The sequence below is a fragment of the Pleurodeles waltl genome, chromosome 7 (assembly GCF_031143425.1).
Source record: "Pleurodeles waltl isolate 20211129_DDA chromosome 7, aPleWal1.hap1.20221129, whole genome shotgun sequence".
Classification (NCBI taxonomy): Eukaryota; Metazoa; Chordata; class Amphibia; order Caudata; family Salamandridae; genus Pleurodeles; species Pleurodeles waltl.
Genome location: NC_090446.1, coordinates 792,868,179 through 792,885,001, shown reverse-complemented (window position 1 = coordinate 792,885,001; position 16,823 = coordinate 792,868,179).

Genomic DNA, 16,823 nt, shown 5'->3' with positions numbered 1-16,823 from the left:
ATGGCAAGTCGACATGCCTTGTCAGCCTTCATGGAAAAAAAAAAACATGCATGACAGTCAATCGTAAAAAAACAAGACGCATATCAGAAAATGTAACACACGCCTAGTAAGTGATGAAACAGGACTTCCTACAGCAAACATGGAATAGTGTTTTCACTTTCACCTTTACAGACTTTTTGTCTGTGATTGCGAGAGGGTTTGTGGGGAGCTGGTGCTGGTCGAGGTGCTTTTTTTCAGTTTTGTACTGTGTCCTGATGCTCTCCTGTAAATTTTGTCATTTTGGTAAGTTTTGTGTAGTGTTTTTGTCCCGTCACAGTAATTGTTTTGTCGGGTGTTTGTCTTGGGGTAGCGTAGTCTGTTGGGGTATTTGGGGTTAGGTGGGGTAGTGTCTGATTATTTTGGGGGCTAATTTATTTGCAGTGGAGGGAAACTGCAATATATCGGAGAAGGGGTGGATGTGGAGATTAACTGGAAGGGTTCATCTGGTTGGTCAAGCACTGTCTCCCCATGATGTTGAGTGTGGGTGGCTGGGTCATCCAGAGCTATTCAATGGAAGCACGGAAGCTGAGGTGGGGCAAGGTGCTCTGCCACCTACGGAGGATCTTTGGACGGACCACCAAATTAAACACCTTTGGGCAGACCTCCTTGCGCGAGAGGGAGATCTACTGGATCACCTGGTGATTCGGATTGGTGGACCAGATGGTAAGTACCCCTTCTGCATTGCAACATCCTCATTTGCATGTGCATGCCAGAGGGACATAAGGTTGACTGCAGCATATGTCGTCAAGGGTCAGGACAGGAAATTTAGGCCCTCATTACAACCCTGGCGGTCGGTGTTAAAGCATCGGTAAGACCGCCAAAAGGCCGGCGGTAAAAAAAATGGAATCACGACCATGGCGGAAACCGCCAACATAGACAGCCACTTTAACACTCCAACCGCCACGTCGGTAGAAACAAACACTGCGGCGGTCACCGCAAACAGACAGGCGGAAGACAATGTACCGCCCACACTATTATGAGAGGCCAATCCGCCACCTTTTCCGGGGCGGAACCAACGCGAACAATAACACGGCGGAAACAGGACTTGGAAGGGAAAACACTCACCTCTCTATACCCCACGAGGAACCAGGATGCCATGGAGCCAGAACTCCAAATACTCCCTGCAACAGTATTCCTTCTCCTCTCCCAGGAGCATGAAAGACGGCAGCGACGACCACGGTGAGTACTGCACCTACAACACAGGGGAGGGGGGAGGGAAAAGAGAGTGACACACACACGCAACACGCAAAACCCCCACCCCCACCCTTACCCACAACAACATACACACAAATACATGCTGCAACATTACATATACACCCCGCCACCCCCCTGGAAGAATGCAAGGACAAAAGGAAATGAGTTGAACGAGTGTAATAAATAAAAATCCATTAGTCAAAACTTTAAATACAGTATATACAATTATGTACACCAACTACACAAGTCTGGATAGTGCACCATTCATGGTCCGTGGACCACTGGGCCCAAAAAGCATGGGCGAGGCCCACACTCAATACCAGACTTCAAACGGAGAGAACACTGCAGGGGCATCAGATCGAAATGAAACAGGCACCTCAGGGGGAAGGGAAGGGGGGGCACCTCAGCCGAATGAGTCCACGGCACCAGTTCCACGAGGGGGCTCCATGCCGACTGCTGTATCCTGGGGAGTGCAAAGCCACAGTCTCACAAGTCTTTACAGTGGGTGGTTTGCCCACTGCTCTATCCTGGGGAGTGCAAAGCCACAGTCTCTCAAGTTTTTACAGTTGGTGGTTTGCCCACTGCTTTATCCTGGGGAGTTGCCAAGCCACAGTCTCTCAAGTGGATGCCTTTCTCCACTGGTTCTGGAGGGGGCTTTGTGCCCAGAGTGCTTCATTCTGCAAAGGACGGAGGTAGTGGATGCCTTTCTCCACTGGTTCTGGAGGGGGCTTGGTGCCCAGAGTGCTTCATCCTGCCAAGGACTGAGGTAGTGAACGCCTTTCTCCACTGGTTCTGGAGGGGGCTTTGTGCCCAGAGTGCTTCATCCTGCCAAGGACAGAGGTAGTGGATGTGATACTCCATTGGTTCTGGAGGGGGCTTTGTGCCCAGAGTGCTTCATCCTGCCAAGGACTGAGGTAGTGGATGTGATACTCCAATGACGGTGGTGCAACTAGCAAGCTGCCCAGACTCCTGGAAGTGACCACCAGCCTCGTACGACTGAACACTGGGGATGGCAGCAATGTCTGCGTTGGTGCCACTGGCTCAGGATGTCGCGGGCCGCTGTCAGTGCTGTCAGCGGTCTCAGTGGCATTGGTGCTGGCGGCGGTATAAGTGGCATCGGTGCTGGTGGCGGGTTCTGTGGCATCAGTGCTGTTGGTGGGCTCTGTGGTATCGGTGCTGGCGGCGGTCTTTGTGGTGGCGGTGGTGGTGCCGGTCTTTGTGGCGGCGGTGCTGGTAGCGGGCTCAGTTACTGCGGTGCTGGTGGCAGGCTCAGTGACTGCGGTGCTGGTGGCAAGCTCAGTGACTGCGGTGCTGGTGGCGGTGCAGGCGGCGGTGCAGGTGGCGGTGCTGGTGGCGGTCTTGTCCGCTGTGCAGGTTGGTGTAGACGTGGACCTGCCCTTGATTTTCGGGCCCTTCCCCACCTTGGATGGTGGCGCAGCTGTCTTCCCACTATCCAGTTTTGTTTTGCTTGAGCCCTTAGTGGCAGGTGTTTTCGCCTTCTCCCTCCGGGATGTGGGCAACATTTTGACTTTTGGAGGTGGCGGAATGTACTTGCCCTTGCTCCATGGAACACTGGCAGCCCTGATGCTTGGCGCACTCCAAAAGTCAGCAGTTGCTGGCACCACTGTGCCCGGTGATGTGGTGGCCGAGGTGCTGGGTTGGGACCTGGAAAGGCGGGCCCTAGGGGACGGAGGGTGGGAGAGGTGTAGGGAAGAGGTCAATAGTAGACAGGAAAAGCTTTTTAGACACACTGGGACAGGTAGATGGAGTGGGTTTGGGAGTGGAGGAAGAGATAGTGGTTGTAGGGGTGTACGTTTGCTGACTTTGGGTGAAGGTGCATGGGCTGGAGCCTGTTGTGAGGTGGATGGCTGTTGGGTGGGTGTGTGGCTGCGTTTGTGTACTTTGGGAGGAGGGCTCACAGACACACTGGGAGAGGACACGGGATGTGTGAATGGTAGTGGGGGGGTGAGCGCACGTGAGCGGTGTGTGGTGATGGGCGTGCTGGTGATGGAGGTAGTGTCTGAAGATGTAGTGCATGCAGGTGTGAGTGGAGACGAGACAGGGAGGGAGGAGGGAGTGCCTGTGGGATGTGTGGTGCTTATGTTTGCATGAGCCACTCTTGTGTGTTGAGGTGTGTGCATGCTGGTCTGATGGTGTGTTTGGGATAGGCTGACATACAGGGGATTGGGTCAGGGGGAAGGAGGTTGGAGGGGGGAGGCTGGACACAGGGACAATGGCTGCCATCAGTGCTGAAGCCAGAGCCTGAAATGCTCTCTGTTGGGCTGCCTGGCCAGAATGAATGCACTCCAGGTATGCATTTGTTTGTTGCAAATGCCTCTCTACACCCTGGATGGCATTCAGAATGGTAGACTGCCCAACAGTGAGGGATCTCAGGAGGTCAATAGCCTTGTCACTGAGGGCAGCAGGGCTGACTGGGGCAGGGCCTGAGGTGCCTGAGGTGAAGGAGATGCCCACCCTCGTGGGGGAGCGGCCACGGGACACACGCTGAGGGGCTGCTGGGAGGGCAGTGCTGGTAGGGGGGGGGTGGCGGCTGTACCTGTTGAAGCGGGGGGCAAATTCGGGCCAGCCACCGCAAGAGAGCTCCCATTAGAGGAAGGGTTGCTGCCGCTGATGTCACCTCCTGTCCTCGCCGTGGCGCTCCACTCACCCTCCGTGCCACTGGTGGCTTCAGACTCCGTTGTCTCGCCCTCCAGGGCCATGTGGGATGCGGCTCCCTCCTGCTCCGGTGCCACTGCTCCTCCACCTGATGATGCTAATGCACACAAGAACATGGAGACCTCAAAAAAGAGTGGGGTTAAGACAGAAGAAAGACATGTTCAGTGCATGCAATACCACTACCGTTGGCGGACACTACAGACACAGCAGCCCTCTGCACTACGCCATGCACTTAGAGTTCCCTAATTGATCACAGGGACATGGGGTACAAGGCCTATGCCCGATTGCTGCACACATGGAAGTCACAGGAGCCTGACTATGTGTAGTTGGCTCTTACCACCGTTGGGGTTGGGGGTGCCACATAGCCTGCCTCACGAAGGGACCTTGCCTACAAAACTCGCCCTGGAAGACACCTTTTAATGCGTGCAGAGTCAGATGGATGTGACTGTACTCACCCCCTTTTGGCTGCTGTGAGGCCCTCAAGCGCCCATCCAACTCCGGATAGGCCACTGCCAGGATCTGGTACATCAGAGGGGTCATGGTGCGACGGGCACCCCTCCCACGTTGGGAGGCCATCCCCAGATGGGCCTCCGCTGTCTTCTTGCTCCAGCGGCGAATGTCCTCCCATCTTTTATGGCAGTGGGTGCTCCGTCTCTGGTGGACCCCCAGGGTCCGAACGTCCTTGGCGATGGCACGCCAAAGATCCTTCTTCTGGTGGGCGCTGACCTACAGGAATAGTCCAGGGGAAAAAGGAAAATCTTTAACCATCCGGACCGTCACAGTCATTGACCCACGTTACCACCCTTGCCCTGACGCACATACACTCACTGTCCGCTCATGCAGGCCTCGGTCCCCCCCGTATCTTCCATCCACACCACTCCAAATAGGCATTGCCGATACAGCATGCTCACAGTGTACTCACCTGTTTGTCTGGAGGACCATAGAGTAGCGTGTACTGGCGGAGGACCCCATCCACTAACTTCTCCAACTCCTCCAAAGTGAAGGCAGGGGCCCTTTCCCCAGACACATGAGCCATCGTCGCTTCCAGACTGAGGTCACATTAGCACTTGCAGTGTAGGTCCTCTCCTGTCGAAGGTAAGGTATCAAGTGAGTGAACAGAGAGAAAATGGCAGTCACGTCCATGGCGGTGCGTACGTCACCGCCGTCGTACATCGTCATTGGCTCCTGGGACCCATAGGGTCCAATGTTAACCAATGCAGGATTGCGTCGCAGTCTTCGACCGCCTACCGCAAAGGTGTACAACACCAGCGCAGTTACCTCATATCCCCATGTCCCACCTTACAGGTCAGGCAGCCACCATTTCAGGGGGCCACAAGGCATTAATTTTAAATGAGTCACACCTATCTAGGCCTTGCATACACACAGTGACACACACATTGTGGATTGACAAATGTGTGCAATAAAAAATTTTTTAATACCTCAGTGTTGGCTGACTCTCTGCTCGCTGTTCTCGTCCATAGGGCATCTCCGCTGGGGCAGGTGAGGAGATGGCGGCATCCTCTGGTGTACAGACCGCTGATGGACCTTTCGACAATGTAAGAGAGGCTCATAATAGTCACCTACAAACTTGATCGTGCAACAATCCATGAACTGTGTGCCCAGTTGGAGCCAGACCTGATGTCAGATATCTGCCATCCTACAGGAATCCCCCCTCTAGTGCAGGTCCTGTCAGTACTCCATTCCCTGGCCAATGGGTCTTTTCAAACTACAGTGGCCATTGCATCAGGGATGTCCTAGCCTATGTTCTCAAACGTGTTGTCCAGAGTATTGTCTGCCCTGCTGAAACACATGCACAGCTACATTGTTTTCCTCAGATGGAGGATTTGCCCACAGTGAAAGCTGACTTCTATGCCCTGGGACATATCCCCAACATCATAGGTGCCATTGATGGGACACATGTGACCTTGGCACCCCCCCGCAGGAGTGAACAGGTATACAGAAACCAGAAGAGCTACCATTCAATGAATGTGCAGATGGTGTGTTTGGCCGACCAGTACATCTCCCATATGAATGCCAAGTTTCCAGGCTCAGTGCATGACGCTTACATTTTGAGGAATAGCAGCATCCCTTATGTGATGGGGCAACTCCAGAGGCACCGTGTGTGGCTAATAGGTGAGGACAAGGACCCTATACCCTGTGAATAGTTGTCTGGGTCTGGGGTTGTCCATAAGGGTTAGTGTGTGTCTAATAGTTGTCTAACAGTTGTCCCTCGATTTTTTCAGGTGACTCTGGTTACCCCAACCTGTCATGGCTACTGACCCCAGTGAGAAATCCCAGGACAAGGGCAGAGGACACATGGGCGAACTAGGAGAGTGATAGAAAGGACCTTTGGCCTCCTGAAGGCCAGGTTCCGGTGCCTCCATATGACAGGTGGTTCTCTCTACTACTCACCAAAGAAGGTGTGCCAGATCATTGTGGCCTGTAGCATGCTGCACAACCTGGCTTTGCGATGACAGGTGCCTTTTCTGCAGGAGGGTGGTCCAGAAGGAGGTCTTGTGGCAGCTGTGGAGACTGTGGACAGTGAAGAAGAGGAGGCAGAAGAAGAGGATATCAACAACAGAAACAACGTTATCCAGCAATTCTTCACAGGTAAGAAGATGTCACTGGCTCACACATCTCATACAATTGTAAGACCTATCATTAGTCTGTCACTTTCACCCAGTGTACGGACCCTGACTTGTCACTTTGCCTTTCCATTTCACAGATGTGGGTCCCACTGTGTGACCCCTGCTATATTACCTCATGGACTAGAGCTATGTGACATAGGTATGTTGACAATATAATCGAAATTGCTATTTTCCTTAGTTATTGAAAACACACATTTGTGAAAGCACAGACTGACTCCAGATTATTTTGGGATTCAAGGGTGTTTATTTCAGTGCAAATTAGTGGAGGGGGTTGTAAAATGGGCAGGGGTGATGGTGGAGGATTGTCCATGGCAGAGTACAGTCTATTTGTTTCACAGGTGCATTGTCCAAAGTGGCATAGGAAGTGGAGCTAGGGCAGTTGATGGATGGACAGGGTGACGAAGTGGGACAGAAGGATGACATTCAGGGTGGTCTCATTTTCTGGCGGGGGTCTTGGCATTGTTCTCTGTCTTTGTCCTGGATCTCAGGGACCGTTTGCGGGGTGGTTCTCCATCTGCAGGGGGTGGGGTGCTGGTGTCGTGGTCCTGTGGCGGTGCCCCCTGTCCACTAACGGCGGCGGAGGTGGTGGGCTGTTCATCATCCAGGCTAGTGTCAGGAGCCCCTTGTTGTGCCACGGTGTCCCTCATGGTGTCCACAAGGTCCTTCAGCACCCATACAATGGTGACCAGGGTGGTGTTGATGGACTTAAGTTCCTCCCTGATCCCCAGATACTGTTCCTCCTGCAGCCGCTGGGTCTCCTGAACCTTGGCCAGTACCGTTTCTATCGTCTCCTGGGAATGATGGTACGCTCCCATGATGTTGGAGAGGGCCTCTGTGGAGAGTGGGTTCCCTGGGCCTGTACTCCCCCGTCACACAGCTGTCCTCCCAGTTCCCCTGTTTTCCTGTGCCTCTGTCCCCTGAACCGTGTGCCCACTGCCACTGCCCCCAGGTCCCTGATTTTCTTGGGGTGGTGGGTTTGCCTGGGTGCCCTGTAGTGGTGGACACACAGCTGCTTGACGTGTCCAGGGACAGAGAGATGGGCCCGCTGGGAGGGTGCTGTGCTGGTGTTTCATGAGGGGGGAGGCTCTGTGGTGGCATGTGCCAGTGTGAGGGGAACAGACTGTCCCGGGGTCCCAGATGGGCCGGGCTGGTCACCTTGATCCAGTTGGACAGAGCTGCTGTCATCACTGTGGGCCTCTTCTGTGGGGGGAGTGGACATGTCTGGAACCTCCTGTCTGGTGACGTTGGGTAGGGGTCCTGCAGGGGTGTAAAGGCATGATTATTGCATCTGTGTGTGCCATTGTGTGCAATGGGTGGGTGACCCTGTACTCCAGTGCTTGCATTCTTGTCTAGGACCTTGTGTGATACTTGGTTTGGGGTCTGTGTGGGTATCTGTAGTGGACATGCTTTGGTGATGGGTGTCCATGCTTTGTTGTTGCATTCAGGGTTTGGTATTGGGATGTGTGGGTTGTGATAGTGGGGCATATGTGAGGTGTTGGGGTGATGGGGGTGTGGGTGAGGGTGGGGTATGTGATAGCATGCAGGTAGGGTGGGGGATGTAATAGTTAAGATTTGACTTACCAGAGTCCATTCCTCTTGCTACTCCTGCGAGGCCCTCAGGATGCATGATAGCCAAGACCTGCTCCTCCCATGTTGTTAGTGGTGGGGGAGGAGGAAGGGGTCCTCTGAACTGCAATCTGGTGTCTTGAGACCACAGAACTCACCTTGCCCCGTAGGTCGTTCCACCTCTTCCTGATGTCATCCCGTGTTCTGGGTGCTGTCCCACTGTGTTGACCCTGTCTACGATTCTGCACTATAGCTCCATCTTCCTAGCCATGGAGGTGTGCTGCACCTGTGATCCAAATAGCTGTGGCTCTACCCGGATGATTTCCTCCACCATGACCCTGAGCTCCTCCTCATAGAACCTGGGGTGTCTTTGCTGTGCCATGATGTGGTGTAGATGATGTGTAGGGTGGTGTGTGTTGTGATGTGTGAGGGGATGTGTTTGTGTGTGTTGTTTGAGGTGCATGGATGTTGTGTGAGTGATGATGGTGTGTGCCTGTGGATGCTAGTATTGTTGATAGTGGTGTCTCTCTCTGTGCTTCTTTCTCAATTTTTGTCGTAGGGGTTTGTGGGTGATGTGGGTGTGTGTTTTATATTGTATTGGGTGTGTGGGAGTGGTGTGTGTATGTTTATCAGGTGTGTGTTTTTTTAATTGTCCAATGTGGTTGTGTTTTGTAAATGTGTGTGTATTTTGAGCGCGGCGGTGTGTACTGCCAATGGAATACCCCGGTTGAAAGACCGCCGCATGGATTCGTGGGTCGTGATAGTGTGGGCGTATTCCTGTTGGCGTGATGGTGTTGGTTTTGTTATCGCTAGTTTATCACTGACCTTTGGTGTGGCGGACTTGTGTGGGTGTCTGGATTTTGGTGGATTCTGGCCTGTGGGTCGTAATGGCTATAGCGGAATTCCGCCGCCGCAGCGATGTGTTGGCGGTCTTATGCACGGCGGTAAGCGGCATTTACCGCCAATGTTGTAATGAGGGCCTTAGTGTCTAAAGCAAACAGCATTTAAGAGACCTTAGCTATGCACCGGTTACAGACAAATTGCACATTCCTCTTTGTGTACATTGTGTATCACATATACACCATAAAGTGTCAAATATCATACACACATGTGCAACGGTGCAAGGGTACATGTTTCCCATGCACAAAATTACATGTCCATCATGATCATTGCTATTGTGTAAACTGGGTAGGTAAAGTTGAAGTGATGACGCAGGAGTATTTTGTGTGCCGAGAGTCATGCTCACCCTGGAAACGGAGATAGATATTAAACAGAACAAGTTCAGGGGTTTCTAATCAATCTTAAATTTTTTCCACTCTCCGGCCATTTAGAGTGTCTGACCTTCCCAATTCAACGGCAGCCACCACATACCAACAAAAGATCTCCGGCAAAGAGCCCCCGAAAGGGGAGCCCGTCAGACATTGCACTAGCCGGTCTGACGAGGAGCTTCCCAATGATGAAGCATGACACCCTTTTCGGGTGCGTGAGGGTTCTAGCTCCTAAACTTTAACTGTTCACCCTAGAGTCAGGAACAGTGTACTTTTGTTATTGATTACACGTATTGGGAGTATGTACACTGGACCTTTAATTCTCCCGTTCCCTCTCTTTGTTGGTACCAGTGCTATCATCAGGGAGAATTCCAGACACTTGAGTTCTGATCCATACATGCAATATATCAACTTGCATGGATATCTGTTCAATACATGCTTTTAAGGCTCTGTAAGTTGGTTGTAGTCCACAACACTATCAGTCATCTTTTTCATGTTAGAGACCTAGTGTATGGCTTTGTGTCTGACAGTAATCCACACATGAACTTAGGTTATGTTCTCATTGACCTAGCTTTACACAATGCATACATTTAGATGAGTGGATAGATCACAGTAAAAGATGGCATGATAAATGTGAATATGGAGATTTATTTAAATCTGCAAGTGTATTTTCCAATGCAGTACAATGCCCAGTTCACAAACCCCATGAGAGATCCTGAGCCATTTGTTCTACATTCAGAGTCCAAGGGTGAGGGACATGTCATGAGACATCGGAAGGAGAAGCGTGCATTAGGTGTCCAAATTGACAATAGGTAGGAATTGAGACAATGACAGTCTGTAGCAGATAGGTCAACAGTGGGCGAGTGAAGAGGGCACATTGCCAGTTGTCACAACACTGGCATGATCTTAAGCTCAGAACTAAGGAGATACTGTCCATGTGGCACAGTCTGGTGCTACCAGTTGGTTTTATGTGTGGATGTTGTTCCTTTCACATCTTCATCCTCTGATGTGCGTGATGCCTCCTGTGCCGTGGGTTGCGCTGTTGTTGAAGTTGAGTAGGCCACACACACATCAGCGGATAACGATGTGGAATCAAAAGTCCCTGCAGCTGCCATTTGTGGGAACACATAATGCATCATTGTGGTAGGCAGCCATGTTTTTCCTGAGGCAGGCCACTTTCCGCTTTATGGCCTCCAGGGCATTTTGTATCGCCCCCAGCCTGTCATCTATCATCTCACTGCCACGTTGGGAAGATAATTGTTGAAGCCTCTGCCTCATGACAGCAGCTATATCGGCCAGGGACTGCTGGAGTTCATGTAGAGGGGATTGGGTGCCTCTTACAGCAGCTGAGTTGTCCTTATTTGGACTAAGGCACCTCTGCACTCCCTCTAGGCTGCCTGCCATGGTCTCCTTCCTCACCCACACCTGCTTGGCTACCTCCCACTGGACTCATACTGCTGTCCTCTGAAAGGTGATGTCTGGGTCCTCGGAGTCCAAGGCTACGGCAGGACTGGTTGGTGCTGTATGTGGGTAGTTGGGTGGTTCATGTGGAAACCCCACAACGCTATGTCCTCCTTGCAACTGGAGGTGGTGTCAGAAAGGCACCTAGGACATCCTGGAGAGTCTTTTCATTGATGGTCAGCAGCTGGTCATCCATGTCATCTGTAAAATCCAGGACAGGCAGGTTGGCAGGAGGTAAGGCATGGCCCTCTGCAATGTGATAGTGAAATGTCGATCTTTGACTGTGGTGGCTGTTGACATGGCTCATCATTTACTTGTTACTGGTGGCTCAGTGACATGTTACAGACCCAGGTTGGGATGTAGTTGTTAATTATGTGTTGCATTGTACATCACACATGGGACAACATTTCAAGGTATTTTGTGCATTGATCCCACACCACCATATTTCTTGCAGACCCCTTGCCCCTGCGGCTGACACTATGATAGCACGTCATTTACATTCCTATTCACCATGGTGGACTTTCCCACAGTAGCATTATGAGTGTTGTCACTATTTTGGTGCTTTACTGCATTGGCACCATGAATGATGGCACTAGTGCAGCAAAGCACAGTGAGGTCCATTGCTTACAATGCTAGTGTAACTTTGTCATCTGCCTTTAGCAGGCCCCACACATTTGCTAATTTGATGGCACAGTGCAATCCTAATGGATTGTCAATCCCGTTAGTTCATCCCTCCCATCATTAGGGACATTTTTTTTAATCCAGCATATATGCCACAGGCATATGTTGGTGTGAGGATGTACAATGTGGCTCAATGCTTGCATTTTTGAGAGTTTGTTAATGTGGCACGAGGGGAATGGGCAGCTTGGATCCACATTGGCAACTGCTTGTATGATGGTACTGTTGCATTACAGGCTATTGACATTGTGCCCGTAGTGCAACATTGATGCCACTTGTGCCTGTTGTTACGCATGAAGGTGTCCCTTTATGCACAACACCAACCATTTACACAACACAGACACCTTGTTATATGGTGAAATCAAAGCTACTTGTACAACAGCACAAATGATGATCACAAACATGCCCCCTATGTTGTATATGTTCACTTTTGTGCCCATTCCAAAATGGTGCACAAAGGTGTGTGAAAGTTATTGTTGGGCCAACCTGTGTGAGTTGCGTACCAACCAACGCCCTGATTTTTTCTTAAGTGGTGCAGCTCTGTGCAGTGGGAAAAATAGCTACATCGCACTGCACCACTTTTGAAATGCAGGGATGCCCCGTATTTACAGGGATACGGCATACTCCTGTTTTTCCCCCAGCGCCTCTGCAGATTTAAACTTCCTGCACCAACGCATGCATCCTTGCACCATAGAGCAAGGGTGCCTGCATTGCGGGGATAGATTGTTTATATGCAGGAAGGTGTCCCTTCTTGTACATTAACAATCTATTATGGTAAGATGGCATTTCTATGTGTGCTGCAGAGTGCATCACACATCAGAAAGGCAATGACGTGAGGAGGATGGCAAGCATTTCACCTTGTTGCGCCATCCTAACAACACCCCTTGGATGGTGTTGACTTTAGTCACAGTCTCAGTTTTGACATGAAGTCTTGGATCTGGAGCAACTACAATATGCAATGGGTGTTGTTGTGGCACAGCCACAGCCAAACTGATTACATGCCCCTTCCAGGAAAAGTGTTGTGTGGGTAGGGGCCATATTTACAAGGTAGTGTAAAGCCACAGTAAGTGGCCTAACACCACGTTGTGTATATGTCAGAGTGCATAACGCCACCAGAGCATGGTCCTATGTGTCCCGATGTGACTCTTTTGCACGCATTCAGTGTGTCCTATGTGCCTCCCCGTTCTGCCATTTGTGAAATTCCAGATAGCCCCACCCGCAACTTACCATGCATTTGTGGTAGTTCTTGGTAGTCTGCGCTGTCCTCCGATTCCAGTGACTAGCTCCTCTGGGATGACCGCTGCTACCATCTCCTCCAGCTCATCCAGGTCTTCCTGGGGAGCCGGACTTCCACCTCCAGTCTGCTGTGCTGCCTTTCCGTTTTTGGCCCGTTTCGCCTTAGTTCTGCACTTGCAATCGTGCCAGCGCCTCTTACAATCAGTGATAGTCCCCTTGACCTCTGCCACGCTGTTGACTTTATCTACTATTGCCTGCCATATTGTCTCTCTCCTACGTATTGGCCAGTTGGAGGTAACGAAGAGCTGGTGTTGGTGCTCTGTCACCTCTTTGATCAATGTCATACTCCTCCGCACTAAAGAAACACTTCTGCTTCCTCTTCTCCTTCTCCTGGGACTTGCTGGTCCCTCGAGGCTGATTGGGATCTTTCTGGGGTCTCTCCTGGACTGCATTCTCCATCTTGCCTCCCAATTTCTTTTCTTGGTTGCATGTTTTTTTTACACTAATGCTGTTAAATATGGCAATAACGTTTTGCGTAAAATAACGAGCCACAAAACGTTCTAACGGCACTTTTGCAGCATTAGCGTCATTTTTACTTATGGCATGTAGCAGAGGCTAGAGTCATTTTATTTTTACACTAACCACTCCTTTGCGCCATTATGCATCATTTTATAAATACACAACACACACACACACACACACAGGGAACAGCCCTACGCACTAGGCAATGCACTAACAGTCACAATGCTAGTCACCAGCCCATGGACAAGAATATCTAACACCAATAGCAGCGCACCTGAGACCCAAGACCCCTGCCCAGTAGTGGAAGCCTACTAGCTTGGTTGGATGTATTTTACATCAGAACTCTGCCCAACATGGGACCTACCCTGCAATTTCCGGCCTGGCCTAGGGGCACCCTCAGGCCCACATACCCCACCCAGTGACCATCCCACCATACCCAAGTAGTATATTGGGAAATTGTACTCAGCCCATTGTGGCTGATGTGATGCCCTCAAGCGCCCTTTTAGCTCCAGATAGGCCACCGCCAGTATGCGGGCCATCAGGGGGTCAGGGTTCGAAGGCCACCCCTTCCTCATTGGGAGGCCATCCCCAGCTGGGCCTCCAACGTCTTCCTTGCCCAGCATCTCAAGTCCTCCCACCATTTGCAACACTGGGTGCTCCGCCTGCCGTCGACCACCAGGGTCTGCACGTCCTTGGCGATGGCATACCATATATCCTTTTTCTGATGGCCGCTGGCCTGCAGAAAAAGAAACATAGAAAAAGTTATCAGTCATACCGTCTGGCACGTTACACTCATGGCCCACCGTAGCCCTCACATCCCCTTACACAAAGACATTGCCCACCATACATGCATCACACTGCCCAGAACCTTTCCACCAACCCCCCCACACTTGGCCCTCACACAGAGCACTCCACGCATTCATGCCCCATGCATCGTGCTCACAGTGTACTCACCTGTTGGTCTGGAGGCCCATGCAGCATTCAGTACTGGGGTAGGACCCCATCCAGCAGTCTCTCCAACTCTGCAGCGGTGAAGGCAGGGGCCCTTTCCCCAGTGACACAAGCCATGGTCGGTTCCAGACACAGGTCACAGTAGCACTTGCAGTGTAGGTCCTCTCCTGTTGAAGGTCAGAAAGCAAGTGAGTGAACAGATTGAAAATAGCGGTCACGTCCACGGCGGTGCGTACCGTCACCACCGGCGTACATCACCATTGGCCACTGTAACCCATAGGGCCCCATAACAACCAATGAGGAGTTGCACTGCGGTACTCGGCCGCCTCCTGCAACGGTGCACAACGTCAGCGGCATTACCTCATTTCCACATGTCTATCCACACAGGACAGGCGGATGCCATTTTGGGGGGGGAGGCCATGGCACCTAACTGCATCACAGTACACATAGGCACCATTTGGGCCTATCCAACAACATACTGTTACAGTCACAACATGCAATGCAGTGTAGTGTTTGGAAATGTGGAATACTGACCAGCTGCTAACCGTTTTGCCCCCTAGATTACAACCGCTGCGGATACATAGGAGATGGAGACATCCCCCCACGTACAGACCCCTGGTGGACTTGGCAACAGTGAAAGCTGACTTCTATGCAATGGGACATATCCCCAACATTATTGGGGCTATTGATGGTACACATATTGCATTTGCCTCCCCCCCCCGGAGAAATGAACAGGTGTTCAGAAATCGAAAGAGCTTTCACTCGATGAATGTGCAGATAGTGTGCCTGGTGGACCAGTACATCTCTCATGTCAATGCAACGTATCCTGGGTCTGTGCATGATGCCTATATCCTGAGGAAGAGCGGCATCCCATATGTGATGGCTTAACTCCAGAGGCACCGGGTGTGGCTAATAGGTGAGACCATGGTTACCACCCAGTATATGTTGGTGTATGGGCAAGGTGTTGTCCATAAGGGTTAGTGTTTGGCTAACAGGTATCCCTCGATATTTGCAGGTGACTCTGGTTACCCCCACCTCTCATGGCTGCTAACCCCTGTGAGGAATCCCAGGACAAGGGCAGAGGAACGTTACAATGAGGCACACGGGTGAACAAGAAGAATAATAGAGATGACATTCGGCCTCCTGAAGGCCAGGTTTCGTTAGCTCAATCTAACAGGTGGATCCCTGTAATACTCACCCAAGAAGGTGTGCCAGATCATCGTGACATGCTGCATGTTGCATAACCTTGCCTTGAGGCGCCAGGTTTCTTTTCTGCAGGAGGATGAGGCTGGAGATGGGTGTGTGGCAGTAGTGAACCCTGTGGACAGTGAAGATGAGGAGGCAGAGGATGAGAATGAGGACAACAGAACAGCTATTATACAACAGTACTTCCAGTGACACACAGGTAAGACACTGTAACTTCACTTTGCATTGATAGTTTTGTATTTGACATTGTGCATGGCAGGCAGATTCTCCCAATTTTATGGCCACTTACTGTACCATTTGGCATCTCTATTTTCAGATATCTGTGCCCCACTCTGGAACCTGGTGTGTTGACTGCAGCCTACTACAGGTCATTCCTATGTATTTGTTCCTGTACTGTTGTAGTGCAGTGTTTAAAGCTTGTTAAATGAATACTTTGTTTAATCATTTGACAGATTCCATGCTTGTATTTTTTTAAATGGTGTTTATTTAAGTGCTAAGAAGTAGAGCGGGTAGTGGAATGGGCCGGGTTGATAGTGGAGGAACGTCCAGGATAGAGTCCAGTCTATTGGTATCACAGGTGCATTGTCCAAGGGGGCATAGGAAGTGGAGCAATGGCAGTTCAAGGTGGACAGGGTGACAGAGTGGGACACAAGGGTGACAATCAGGAGAGTCTTATTTCCTGGCAGGGGTCTTTGCAATGTTCTCTGGCTTCTGCCTGGATCGCAGGGACTGTTTGCAGGGTGGTTCTCCTTCTGCAGGGGGAGGGGTGCTGGTTTCCTGTTGGTCCTGTGGTGGGGCCTCCTGTCCAATAGCGGCAGCAGAGGTGATGGGCTGTTCATTGGTGTGGCTAGTGGCAGGGGCCCGGTGGTGTGCCACCGCCTTCCTCATGGTGTTGGCCATGTCTGCCAGCACCCCTGCAATGGTGACCAGGGTGGTGTGGATGTCCTTCAGGTACTCCCTGATCCCCAGATATTGTCCCTCCTGCAGCCACTGGGTCTCCTACACCTTGTCCAGCATCTGTCCCATTGTCTCCTGGGTGGTATGCTCCCAGGATGTTGGTGAGTGCCTCCTGGAGAGTCGGTTTCCTGGGCCTGTCCTCCCCCTGTCGCACAGCTGCCCTCCCAGCTTCCCTGCTGTCCTGTGCTTCTGTCCCCTAAACCATGTAACCACTGCCACTGACCCCAGGTCCCGGATCATCCTGTGTTTGTGGGGTTCCCTGGGGTCCCTGTAGTGGTGGACACACTGCTGATTGACGTGTCCTGGGGACAGAGGTATGGGCCTACTAGGTGGGTACTGTTGTGGTGTTTTGTGAGGGGGAAAGCTCTGTGGTGGTATGGGACTGTGCCTGGGGAACCGACTGTCCGGAGATCCTTGATGG